We start from the raw sequence: 14,274 nt of genomic DNA, 5'->3' as shown, positions 1-14,274 counted from the left end.
CACAAACCATATACTAAAATAGTGGAATGTGAATGTCGGTTTCCCACTTAGGCAAGTGTAGTGTATAGAGGGGTGCTGGGAGTGTAAGAAAACACAAAAGGTAAGTAAAATACTCCACCCCAGAGCCCAGGAAAGAAGAGGAGTAAAACACAGCAAGTTTCCTGAAATACACTGGAAGTCATGTTAGAAGATAATGCAAGAACCAAAAGAGACTGCAAGACACCAATGATGGATTCCTGAACCTGAAGACCTGTGGAAGAAGGGAACCAAGCCCAAGAAGCACTGAAGAGTCCAGGGAGAACTGGAGCCCATGCTAACCTGGATGAAGGTGCAAAAGAAGAACCACCAGTGAGAAGACAAAGTCAGTATTGCACTCAAGAATATAGATGCAGGTTCCTGGTTGATGCAAAAGATGTCCCAGGCTAGATGGATAAATGCAGTCTGATTTGCATCACTGGATTCCGCCAACAAGCCTTAGTAAATGCAAATCTCATGGTTAGCAGAAAATGACACTGCCCGGCCCAGGAAGGACCAGGTCTACTCTACCCAAAAGGGGGGAGACAGAAGGGGCTCTCAGCAACTCAGAGAGCCCTCAGAAGACCAGGCAGCACACACAGGAGTCCCACAGCACGGGGGCAAAGAAGGTGCAAATGGAGGCCCACGCAGCCCAACACAAAGGACTTCCACGCCGCCGGAGAACCACTCAGGAAGCTGTGTATCACAGGATGGAGTGCTGGGGGCCTAAGCTGTACTGTGCACAAAGAACTTATTGGAAGGTCACACACAAGCCTTGGTTGCTGCAAGTCACGCGGTGCACAGGGGTACTGTCTTGTGTGGCTAGGCAAGCTCTTATCTCCACCAAAATTGGACAGCTGGACGTTGGGACCATCAGAGTCACTTTAGTCCACCACTCCTGTTGCTGGATCCACACATGTGTCTTCGGGAGAGGAGACCCAAGCCACCAGTCGTCGCTGCAGACAGGTGCCTGCTAAAGCGGAGAAGTGACTCCGTCCCTCCACTGGAGATTCCTTCAGTTCTTCTGGTGCAGGCTGAAGACAGGCAGTCCTTGGAGCGTGCACGACCAGGAAACTGTTGCAGTTGCTGGCAGGAGCGGAAGTTACAAGGTCGCAGAAGTTGTCTTTGCTTCTTTGTTGATGTTTTGTAGTGTTCCTGGAGCAGTCAGTAATTGATCCGTCAGTGGAAGATGAAGAAAAAGGAAGAAGAGGATTTCTGCTGGAGTCTTGCAATTGGAATCTGAAGAAATACCCTGGGGAGAGACCCTAAATAGCCCTGAGAGGGGGACTGGTCAACTAACCAGGTAAGCACCTACCAGGAGGGGTCTCTGACGTCACCTCCTGGCACTGGCCACTAGATGCTCCCAGAGTTCCCTGACCATCCTAAAAACACCCAGGGACACTCTGGAGGAGCTCTAAGCACCACCCCTAGGATGGTGATGGACAGGGGAGAGGTCACTCCCCTTTCCTTTGTCCAGTTTCACGCCAGAGCTGGGCCTGGGGGCCCCTGAGCCAGTGTAGACTGGATTATGCAAGGGGGGCACCATCTTTGGCCTTCAAAGCATTTCCCATGCCTGTAACACCTACTTCCAAAGGGAGAGGGTGTAACATCCCTCTCCTAAAGTAAATGCATTGTTCTGCCTTCCTGGGATTGAGCTGCTCAAGCCCCAGGAGAGCAGAAGCATGTCTGTGAGGTGGCAGCAGCTGAGGCTGCAGTAAAAACCTCAGAAGGCTGGTATGGCAGTACTGGGGGTCCATAATGGAGCTCCCAGTGTGCATGGAATTGTAAAACCAATACTGAAATCAGTATTGGGGTACAATTCCCAGTTGTTAGACACCTTACATGGCCATATTCGGGGTTACCATTGTGAAACTGTACATAGGTATTGACCTATGTGCAATGCACACTTAAAATGGCGTCCCCGCACCCACGAAATCCGGGAAAATGGGCCTGGATGACGTGGGGGCACCTCTGCTAGTGCAGGGGTGCCCTCATACACAGGTACTTTGCACCCCGCCTTCCGGGTCTGAAGGCCTAACATATAGGTGACTTATGAGTGACCTGGTGCAGTGAAAATGAATGTGAAATAGTGCATGCACTATTTCACACAGCCTGCAATGGCAGTCCTTTAGAAGCCTTTGTATGGGCTCCTTATGGGTGGCAAAAGAAATGCTGCAGCCCATAAGGATCCCCTGTGACCCAAATGCCCCGGGTATCCATGTACCATTTACTAGGGACTTATAAGGGGGGTCCAGTATGCCAATTTGGAGTGAAATACTGGGTTACCAGTATGTAAGGACAAATTTGGAACCAGAGAGAGCACAAGCACTGGAGTTCTGGTTAGCAGGACTCCAATGACACAGTTAAGCACACTGACAAAAACAGTGAAACAGACTGGCAAGTAGGCCAAAAACCATAGGCACTGGGGTCCTGACTAGCAGATCCCAGTGAGACAGTCAAAATACACTGACAAACAGGCCAACAATGGGGGTAACCATTCTAGAAAGAGGCTACTTTCTCACACCACCCCTACTCCAGGGGTTCAAGTTTTACCATCTGTAGGTACAATCTGTACCTATATCTCATATGCAAGAACGATGTTCATACACTTCGGACAGACATAAACCACCAACATTCTTCTTATGATTGGCATACTTTCCCTGTGGTAACATAGAATGCTGTACTTATAATGTATCTCCATAAATATAGAGTGCTACTCTTTTATAATGCGTCTTCATACAGACCCAATTGGCTAAAGTGAATGTAACCGTCACATTCACTGGACCATTTTATGTCTTGTTAATTCACAAGGTTTAAACATCAGCGTACATTCAAATGAATATGCAGAGAATATAGACTCCAATATTATTAACTCTATATTCACATTTAAGTGATTGCAAAGTTTAAAGGAATGTTTCCGGACAATGCAGCGCTCTCGGTTACCCCCCTGAACAGAGATAGCACATGAAGTTCTAGTGACATATATTATCTGGTAATGAAGCAGAGCATGAAAGGCACGAGGGCTTTACCACCTTTCGGCAGTGCTGCTGTTAGAAAAATGTACGACTGAAGTGGGCAAAGAAACAGACTCTTCCAAGGCATCGCTGTGGGTGAGGAGCAAAATCCTCCTGCCTATTACTGCAGGCGAGGAGCAGACTCCTCCAGAAGCTTAAGGAGGATGAGGGAAACAGGAGTCATTGAAGTCGCTATACCAGATTTGGCAGTTCGAAAAAGATTGCAAGCGGAGATTGTACAATGGGCGTGGCTTATATAGAAGCCACACCTGTCACACTTGCGGTGGTGGCATTGACTGCAGCTCACTCACCATATTGTAGCATGTCAGAAGACTCGTAAATTGTGTTGGGACCCCAACAAGCCTGGCGAAAGGATGATTGTTCAGGCTCTGATAACCTCCCACCTTGATTACGGCAATGTACTCTATATTGGGGTTGCTAAGTCATCTATGAAGACACTACAGATCATACAGAATGCAGCTGCGTGCCTTATGTATCATGTCCCAAAGCATGTCTCTCTGTCCACTCAGCTACACAGCCTTCATTGGCTTAGGGTTGATAGCATATGATGTTCAGGGTGCTGTACATGCATAAAGCCATTATTCAGACAGGCCCTCAGTTTTTAAGGGAGTTAGTTTATCTTTATCTATCCTAATTGCTGTATATGCTGAGGAATCCAAAACTTAGCAGTGACACCACCAGTTCTTGTGATGAGAAAAGAATGTTGTTCTTTCACATATCTTGGCCCTAAACTCTGGAACTCTTTGCAGTCCGCTTCCTAGGCTTTGTACGCTCACAGAGAGGTTTCAAAAGCAGTTGAAGACCTGGCTATTTTTATTCTGCCTGAGTGCCTCATTCTGTTATGTTAGCCCTGGAAAGCCCTTTGGGGAAGCCATGCGCTTTACAAATTAAAATAACATTACATAACTAAACATAGCATAACTGAAAATATCTGCTTCTTCACCTTCAGCATCACCCACATTCAACTCAAACTGTCATAAATTCTCCAATTCCTTTACCCTAAATTTCGCAAAAGAAACGCTTATTATCTGACTACGCTAATTATTCTTCTCTTCGTTTTAAGCTGTATGTGCATAGGATCAACTCTAATGTACACACTAAATTAAAACAACATGCGAGATACACAAAGAAATTAAACAAATCTTGGCTCAAAAGGCAAGGAAATAATGAATTCATGAAATGTACCTCCTATGCTTTACTCATCAAGTGTAATCAACACCTGAACAATGCCGTAGCAGTCACATCATAGATCCATGGTCTACTGCCCTCCTCCATGTAGATGCCAAAACCACATTTTGCAGCATCTTCATAGTGCTGATCTTCCTAAGATAAGAAGCACCTTGCAAAAATGAGCATCAAGGTTAGCTTGTACCACAATACACCATTATTGTACTCCAATTTACAATGTGACACCTCAAGCCATATGAGTTACAAGTACCTTTAACTCCTACTGCTGATGCAACAATCACTTAATTTCTCTATAACTGTTAGTTCAGTGCACATGCACTTTGGGAATACAGAACGCCACAGTTTTGGATATGCCTAGCCAAACATAACAAAAGAAAACCCAGTGCGGGAAGTATGAAATCAAGAATATGAAGTAGGACATGTACAGGAATGTTAATGGCCAAGACCTGGCTTTATAAATGCTAAATCTGGTGACTGTGATGCGAGTAATCCTCTGACATGAAAAGCATTCCATTGTTCTGTCTTGTCAACTATACAAGGACAAACAGTCGGCCTTCAGTTTTGCCACACATCTTTTTATTATAGACAATCCTGGATTTACAAACCAGATTCTGGGTTAACAATCTACTTCCTAGTACCTCTTGTGATGTGGTGACAGCTGTTCCTTGCAATAAATTCTCTTGCATCCACAGTGTATCCTGCTATCCTCACTGTCAGTGACAAAAATGCTGAAGTAGGGTTAAGGGTTTAATAAACAGACAAGTAATGAGCAGAAAATCTCCTCAATATGGCCTTTTTATTAGACTCCTCCAGCATTCAGCCGCTCTTATTGCCGACTAGCCAAACCATCCATTTCAGGTCCTGTTGTAAGGATCTCTAGGACCCAGGTTAGTCACCCTGGTTTTAGCTTAGTTTTATAGTTCATGTTTTATTCATATTTTATTCATTTTGGTAAGGCTTCTGTTGGACCTGGCTTTTTGACAGGGTCACCCCCAAACTTTTTGCCTTCCTCCTTCTCTTTTTCTGACCTCATTTTTGCTGGTTTTTAGACTCTGCGCACTTTACCACTGCTAACCAGTGCTAAAGTGCATATGCTCTCTCTCTGTAAACATGGTAACTTTGGATCATACCTGATTGAACTATTTAATCTACTTATAAGTCCCCAGTCATGTGCACTCCAGGTGCCTAGGGCATATAGATTAAATGCTACTAGTGGACCTGCAGCACGGATTGTGCCACCCACTTAAGTAGCCCCTTTTCCTTGTCTCAGGCCTACCATTGCTAGGCCTGTGTGTGCAGTTTCACTGCCACCTCGACTTGGCATTTAAAAGTACTTGCCAAGCCTAGTACTCCCCTTTTTCTGCATATAAGTCACCCTTAATGTGTGCCCTGGGTATCCCCTAGAGCAGGGTGCTGTGTAGGTAAAAGACAGGACATGTACCTGTGTAGTTATATGTCCTGGTAGTGTAAAACTCCTAAATTCGTTTTTGCACTGCTGGGAGACCTGCTCCCTTCATAGGCTAACATTGGGGCTGCCCTCATACACTGTTGAAGTGGCAGCTGCTGATCTGAAAGGAGCAGGGAGGTCATATTTAGTATGGCCAGAATGGTAATACAAAATCCTACTGACTGGTGAAGTCGGATTTAATGTTACTATTCTAGACATGCCACTTTTAGAAAGTGAGCATTTCTTTGCACTTAAATCCTTCTGTGCCTTACAATCCACGTCTGGCTAGGTTTAGTTGACAGCTCCTTGTGCATTCACTCAGACACACCCCAAACACAGGGTACTCAGCCTCACTTGCATACATCTGCATTTTGAATGGGTCTTCCTGGGCTGGGAGGGTGGAGGGCCTGCCCTCACACAAAGGACTGCCACACCCCCTACTGGGACCCTGGCAGACAGGATTGAACTGAAAGGGGACCTGGTGCACTTCTTAGCCACTCTTTGAAGTCTCCCCCACTTCAAAGGCACATTTGGGTATAAAACAGGGCCTCTGCCCTACCTCATCAGACACTTGCTGGAGAAGAAACCGGAACCAGAAACTACATCCTGCCAAGAAGAACTGCCTGGCTGCTCAAAGGACTCACCTGTCTGCTTTCTACAAAGGACTGCTGTCTTGCTGTTGCCCTGCTGCCTTGCTGAACTCTTGTCTGGCTGTGAAAGTGCTCTCCAAGGGCTTGGATAGAGCTTGCCTCCTGTTCCTTGAAGTCTCAGGAGCAAAAAGACTTCTTCCTTTCACTTGGACGCTCCGTGCGCCGAAAATTTCGACGCACAGCTTGTTTCGCGGCGAGAAAAACGCCGCACACCGACGCTGATCGACGCGACGCCCTCGGGACGATCGAGACTTCGACGCACAACCTCGCAAGGACAAAGCCGCTCGACTTTCCAGGAGAAATCGACGCGACGCCTACCGTGAGTGCGAAACTTTGACGCACGGCCTCGCAAGGACAACGCCGCCCGACTTCCAAGGAGAAATCGACGCGACGCCTGCCGTGAGACCAAACTTTCGACGCACGGCCTCGCAAGGACAACGCCGCCCGACTTCCAAGGAGAAATCGACGCGACGCCTACCGTAAGATCGAAACTTCGACGCGCAGCCCCGCAGAACGACGCGCAGCCGGAAAACAAGCAGGAGAATCCACGCACAGACCCGGGACATCTGGTAATCCCCGCGATCCACAAAAAGAGACTGTCTGCGCGCCGGAAAACGACGCCCGACTTCCCCGCGTGGAAAAGAACGACGCAAGTCGGTGTGTGCTGAGAGGAAATCGACGCACACCCCCCTTTTTCCACGCACCTCTTCACCTGTGGCCCTCTGAGGAGATTTTCCACCAGAAACCAGGTACTTTGTGCTTGAAAGACACTTTATTACATTCTAAAGACTTAAGACCCTTTATATCACTTTCCTGTGATAGTTCTACAATTTTCCATTGCATCTTTATTCTTTTTGACCTACAATTATCCTGATAAATATTATATATTTTTCTAAACACTGTGTGGTGTATTTTTGTGGTGCTATATGGTGGTATTGTATGATTTATTGCACAAATACTTTACACATTGCCTTCTAAGTTAAGCCTGACTGCTCGTGCCAAGCTACCAGAGGGTGGGCACAGGATAATCTTGGATAGTGTGTGACTTACCCTGACTAGAGTGAGGGCTTTTGCTTGGACAGGGGATAACCTGACTGCCAACCAAAAACCCCATTTCTAACATTGGTGATCAGCGGTGAGGATAGGACTTGTATTTGTGCAGTGACATACAGTAGCTAAGTATTTCACTACCTACCCACAGTTGAAGGTCAACTTGGTTTTTATCTCTTTTTGAAAATCCGTTTTTTTCCTGACAATTTTCAAAAACTAAATCCTCACTCAACATGTCTCTGACTGGGTCTCAGACAGGGGACTTTGACCTAGTCCAGTTGGATACATACACGGTCAAACAACTAAGAGGATTCTGCAGGGCATTAAGGGTACCCACCCAAGGGGCCTCCAGAAAGGAGGACTTTCAAGTGGCGCTGAGGGCCTGGGCAGAAGCCCATTTAGAGGATGATGAGGAAGAGGAGCCAGAAAATGGCCCCTCAGAAGGATTTTCACTATCTATGGATGGTGTTACCACTGCAATTGTGCACCCTTCCAGACCAGGGAGCAGTGTCTCCATGCAAAGCCTGACCGCAGAGGAAAGGAGAGAGGAAAGGGAGTTCCAATTGCAAATGGCAAAACTGAAAATTGAGGCACAACAGGAGGAGAGGAGGGCAGAAAGAGAAGCCAAACAAGCTGAGGCTGAAAGAGCAGCCAAACAGATTAAAGCTGAAAGAACAGCCAAACAGATTCAAGCAGAAGCTGAAAGGGCAGCCAAACAAGCAGAAGCTGAAAGAGCAGCCAAACAAGTGGAAGCTGAAAGAGCGTTGGCTGAAAAGAAACTATTGTTGGCTCATGAACTGAGTCTCAAGGAGCTGGAGATCAAGGCAAGACAGTCTGAATCCAGCAATAATGGTGGCAGCATACAGACAGGACCTGCTGGAGAAAAGAAGGTTCGTATACCCAAAAATGTGGTGCCCAGTTTTGTGGTGGGAGATGACATAGATAAATGGTTAGCTGCTTATGAAGTTGCACTAAGGGCTCATGAGGTTCCTGAAGGGCAATGGGGGGTAGCTATGTGGGGTTATGTGCCGCCATTGGGGAGGGACACACTTCTCACATTGGATCCACCGGATCAAAATACATACCCACTCCAGAAAGCCACTTTACTTGCCAAGTTTGGGCTGACCCCTGAGGGATACCGTCAGAGGTTCAGGGACAGCACCAAACAAACCACACAAACATGGGTAGATTTCTTTGATTTCTCTAGTAAGGCACTGAATGGATGGGTGCGGGGCAACAAAGTAACTGATTATAAAGGTTTATATGACTTGATTCTGAGAGAGCATATGCTTAATACTACTTTTACAGAGTTGCGCCAGCACTTAGTGGATAGTAAGCTGACTGATCCCAGGAAGCTTGCTGAGGAGGCGGACCTCTGGGCAAGCACCAGAGTGTCCAAAAAGGTATCTGGGAGTGACCCCGGAAGGGTAGTTCCGGTTCCCCCCAACAAAGTGAGGGGGAGGTTAGAGATGACCCAGACGAGTTCCAGAGTAAGGGGGGAAGAAAGGGTTCCCATACCCCCTCTGAGAAACAGGGTGGGGGTTCTGGTGGGCAGTGGCCCAAAGCATCCCATTCCCAACCCCGCTGCTTTGATTGTTCCCAGATAGGACACAGGAAGGGGGACTCTGTCTGTCCAAAGAACTCACCCAATATTGGGACCTCTACAGGGGTGGCCAATGTGGCCTTAGGGGAATGTCGTCCCCAGGGGCAGGTCGTAGACCATGCCTCCATCTCCTTCAGTTGGGAGGTGGACTCAGAGGGTAAACTGGTGATCCCTGAGGGTGGGAATCGTCACTTCCACCAGGTGGGAGTGAATGGGATCCCAGTCACCGCTCTGAGAGACACGGGGGCTAGTCTTACCATGATTGTGGAGAGACTAGTGTCACCAGAGCAGTACACCGGACAGGTGTGTAGAGTGACTCCAGCCATTGGGGAAGATTTCTTCCGCCCCATGGCCCGGGTGTCCCTAGAATGGGGTGGGGAGGTGACCCAGAGGCGGGTCATAGTTAGTCCCCAGCTGCCCATTGACTGCATTCTGGGGAATGAGTTTCCCTTAGTGTCAGGAGAGCTGAGAGGGCCGACCCCCAAGGGTGCCCTAACAGTTCAGATATCTGGAGGTACCACTCCCCAGAGGAGGGTATGGAAGCCCAGATGGAGAGGCACGGGGAAAAAGGACTCACCCCTGTCCTCTGTTCAGCCTCAGAGTACAGACCCTGGGCTGAGGGACCAGTATCAGGGACCCACCCCTGACCTGGTGAGAGTGGAGAAGGGGTGCCAGACCCCTGGGGTTACTACCCCCCATTCTGGGATGCTACAGGAATCCCTTGGGAGCTCCCTTCCAGCCCCCCAGCTGGAGGAGAAGCTCAGCCAACGGCCTCCCTCCGGGTCTCCACCTAGCAGTGGATGGTCAGGGGCCTGGCTCATAACACTGACAGCTGTCAGTGGCATCTATTGGTTTCTGTCCTTGTGGGCAGAGTTTTCCCTGGGTTGGGGACAGAAGTCAGACCCAAGGAATGGAATGGGCCACATCACGTTGTTGGCCATGGTGATACTGTCTGCATACTGGGATACATCTGTAAGCAAATTAAAGTTAGGAGCTGTACAGATGGGGTCCTCAGGTGATGAGAAGGGTTCCCCATGGGCCAGATCAGTGGCCCCAGAGAGTATAGACAAAGAAGCCTCACTGAGTTCGGAAAGGCGTAGAACTGGCGAGTGCCCCTGCAGTAGTGGGCCATTGTCCATGTTCTATCGCCTTAAGCAGGGAAGTCCATCAGAGTGTTGATTAGTCTACCCTGGCTTTAGGCTGGGAGGGGGTCATGTTGGACCTGGCTTTTTGACAGGGTCATCCCCAAACTTTTTGCCTTCCTCCTTCTCTTTTTCTGACCTCATTTTTGCTGGTTTTTAGACTCTGCGCACTTTACCACTGCTAACCAGTGCTAAAGTGCATATGCTCTCTCTCTGTAAACATGGTAACTTTGGATCATACCTGATTGAACTATTTAATCTACTTATAAGTCCCCAGTCATGTGCACTCCAGGTGCCTAGGGCATATAGATTAAATGCTACTAGTGGACCTGCAGCACGGATTGTGCCACCCACTTAAGTAGCCCCTTTTCCTTGTCTCAGGCCTACCATTGCTAGGCCTGTGTGTGCAGTTTCACTGCCACCTCGACTTGGCATTTAAAAGTACTTGCCAAGCCTAGTACTCCCCTTTTTCTGCATATAAGTCACCCTTAATGTGTGCCCTGGGTATCCCCTAGAGCAGGGTGCTGTGTAGGTAAAAGACAGGACATGTACCTGTGTAGTTATATGTCCTGGTAGTGTAAAACTCCTAAATTCGTTTTTGCACTGCTGGGAGACCTGCTCCCTTCATAGGCTAACATTGGGGCTGCCCTCATACACTGTTGAAGTGGCAGCTGCTGATCTGAAAGGAGCAGGGAGGTCATATTTAGTATGGCCAGAATGGTAATACAAAATCCTACTGACTGGTGAAGTCGGATTTAATGTTACTATTCTAGACATGCCACTTTTAGAAAGTGAGCATTTCTTTGCACTTAAATCCTTCTGTGCCTTACAATCCACGTCTGGCTAGGTTTAGTTGACAGCTCCTTGTGCATTCACTCAGACACACCCCAAACACAGGGTACTCAGCCTCACTTGCATACATCTGCATTTTGAATGGGTCTTCCTGGGCTGGGAGGGTGGAGGGCCTGCCCTCACACAAAGGACTGCCACACCCCCTACTGGGACCCTGGCAGACAGGATTGAACTGAAAGGGGACCTGGTGCACTTCTTAGCCACTCTTTGAAGTCTCCCCCACTTCAAAGGCACATTTGGGTATAAAACAGGGCCTCTGCCCTACCTCATCAGACACTTGCTGGAGAAGAAACCGGAACCAGAAACTACATCCTGCCAAGAAGAACTGCCTGGCTGCTCAAAGGACTCACCTGTCTGCTTTCTACAAAGGACTGCTGTCTTGCTGTTGCCCTGCTGCCTTGCTGAACTCTTGTCTGGCTGTGAAAGTGCTCTCCAAGGGCTTGGATAGAGCTTGCCTCCTGTTCCTTGAAGTCTCAGGACCAAAAAGACTTCTTCCTTTCACTTGGACGCTCCGTGCGCCGAAAATTTCGACGCACAGCTTGTTTCGCGGCGAGAAAAACGCCGCACACCGACGCTGATCGACGCGACGCCCTCGGGACGATCGAGACTTCGACGCACAACCTCGCAAGGACAAAGCCGCTCGACTTTCCAGGAGAAATCGACGCGACGCCTACCGTGAGTGCGAAACTTTGACGCACGGCCTCGCAAGGACAACGCCGCCCGACTTCCAAGGAGAAATCGATGCGACACCTGCCGTGAGACCAAACTTTCGACGCACGGCCTCGCAAGGACAACGCCGCCCGACTTCCAAGGAGAAATCGACGCGACGCCTACCGTAAGATCGAAACTTCGACGCGCAGCCCCGCAGAACGACGCGCAGCCGGAAAACAAGCAGGAGAATCCACGCACAGACCCGGGACATCTGGTAATCCCCGCGATCCACAAAAAGAGACTGTCTGCGCGCCGGAAAACGACGCCCGACTTCCCCGCGTGGAAAAGAACGACGCAAGTCGGTGTGTGCTGAGAGGAAATCGACGCACACCCCCCTTTTTCCACGCACCTCTTCACCTGTGGCCCTCTGAGGAGATTTTCCACCAGAAACCAGGTACTTTGTGCTTGAAAGACACTTTATTACATTCTAAAGACTTAAGACCCTTTATATCACTTTCCTGTGATAGTTCTACAATTTTCCATTGCATCTTTATTCTTTTTGACCTACAATTATCCTGATAAATATTATATATTTTTCTAAACACTGTGTGGTGTATTTTTGTGGTGCTATATGGTGGTATTGTATGATTTATTGCACAAATACTTTACACATTGCCTTCTAAGTTAAGCCTGACTGCTCGTGCCAAGCTACCAGAGGGTGGGCACAGGATAATCTTGGATAGTGTGTGACTTACCCTGACTAGAGTGAGGGCTTTTGCTTGGACAGGGGATAACCTGACTGCCAACCAAAAACCCCATTTCTAACAGCTTCTTTTTAGCAATGGCTTTTACACATTTTATCAGTTTGCTTATTCTAGGAAAGCAAGAAATATGCTGCTCATTAAGTTAGCCTTTGCACGCCACATAATCAGTACTTTCTGCCTAAAGCTATGGAACACGGTACATAGCTTTTGTTGCCCGTCCAGGAGATAGCTTCTATGACCTAGACACAGCATTGCATTGAAACTATTTCAAATGTAGTATGGTTTATTATATCAACAGTGCTCTGGCTCAAGGAGGACAGAGGACCCACGCTGTGTGACATGCAGCTTAACTGGACCTGGGATTGCCATCTAGACCCCTGGCTGATTCCTGACACTCTTTACAGGTATGACGTTGGGGCTATCGCTTAGATCGGGCCAGGCAGAGGGTTACATCCACTATGCTCTCAGAACAGACAGAGGGTTAGGTAGTAACCTCTAGTACATCTAGAACCACATACATCATGGTTGGATTTTTCATCTTCTTTACAGTGCTCGTAATTCTGATCACCTTGCTTTGTTTCATTTGCCTAATTATTGCAGTTCATTCTTTATGTGCTAGGTTGCAATTATTTCAATAAATTTATTGAAAACTTATCTCGCGTCTTTTTGTCCCTCCTTGGCATGCATGAGTAATAGTACGAAAGGGGTACAATCTCTTTCCATGGCTTCCCTGGGGGAGTCGGAGTGTCATGTTCAGGTTGTCATAATCACCTTCTGCCCCACTGGGCTTGAAGGTTTGGGTGTGACACTGTGCGCTAGCCAAGAGTTAGGCTGGCAGTTACTAACTTCTTGGACAGACCCAGTCTTCCACACTTTGCCATTATGCTATCCTAATCATGCAGTTCTATTACCAAAGTGGGAATCTATGACAGTTTCACAGTCTGCACTCTGCTTTGATCCAGAGTGATTGCATGCTATTCAAGTGAGTGACTTTTGACTGTATCAGGACATTATGACAAATTAGCAACACCTTTGGAGGTATTTTTAACTTACTGACACAGACCATGATAGAACTTATTTGCATCAGTATACTCAATATCATACATGTGTTTTCACTGCTGTGACTGGAGATCCTATGTTCCACTTTGAGAGTGCTTGTACATATGCTGGTACATGTTTATCACCTCACTTGTGTGCTGTTACTATGTTTTCTAAAATATAATTTCATGGGCCCGCATGTTTACTGACATCATCACTTAATTATCTACCTGTAATGTGCAAAGTTGTATAAGGATGTAGTTTCAAAATGACAAACTTTAGGTCCTCCCACTATGCCCTCCAACAGAAAGGTTCTGCAACTGTGTGCATAACAAACTGTTACTTTTTGGTGCTACATTTTACAACTCTACAATATGACTGGACGGCACATACATTTATTTTGCAAACTATTGAATGGTACTGTACTCGAAAATTATACATAAGATATATTGACCCTTATGTACAAATTTAGCAGCCTTGAAAAAGTCCAACTTGGACGAAACACGTGCTTGCTGTGTTCATATTTAGGAAAATACTTTTGAATAAGGAAAGAATGAAAAAGGATGAACACGTGTCACCGGTCACCGGATGGGTTTCGTAGCCAGTGCTACCACAACACTGAAGTACTCGAAGAAAAACACATTTTTGATTGATCGATAGAGTATCCCAGTGGGCCATGGTAGTTGGGAAAATGCATTCTGACAATGAGGAACAGCATGGAGGGGTGTTTTGTTACACTATAACACATGTGGTATCTGTTGCTACAAACTAAGGAGAGTCTACTCGAATACCCTGTTTGGGCTATGTACTTAATCATGCAGAAAACCTCAGCTACTGTA

The sequence above is a fragment of the Pleurodeles waltl genome, chromosome 1_1 (assembly GCF_031143425.1).
Source record: "Pleurodeles waltl isolate 20211129_DDA chromosome 1_1, aPleWal1.hap1.20221129, whole genome shotgun sequence".
Classification (NCBI taxonomy): domain Eukaryota; kingdom Metazoa; phylum Chordata; class Amphibia; order Caudata; family Salamandridae; genus Pleurodeles; species Pleurodeles waltl.
Note: the sequence above shows the minus strand (reverse complement) of the source record.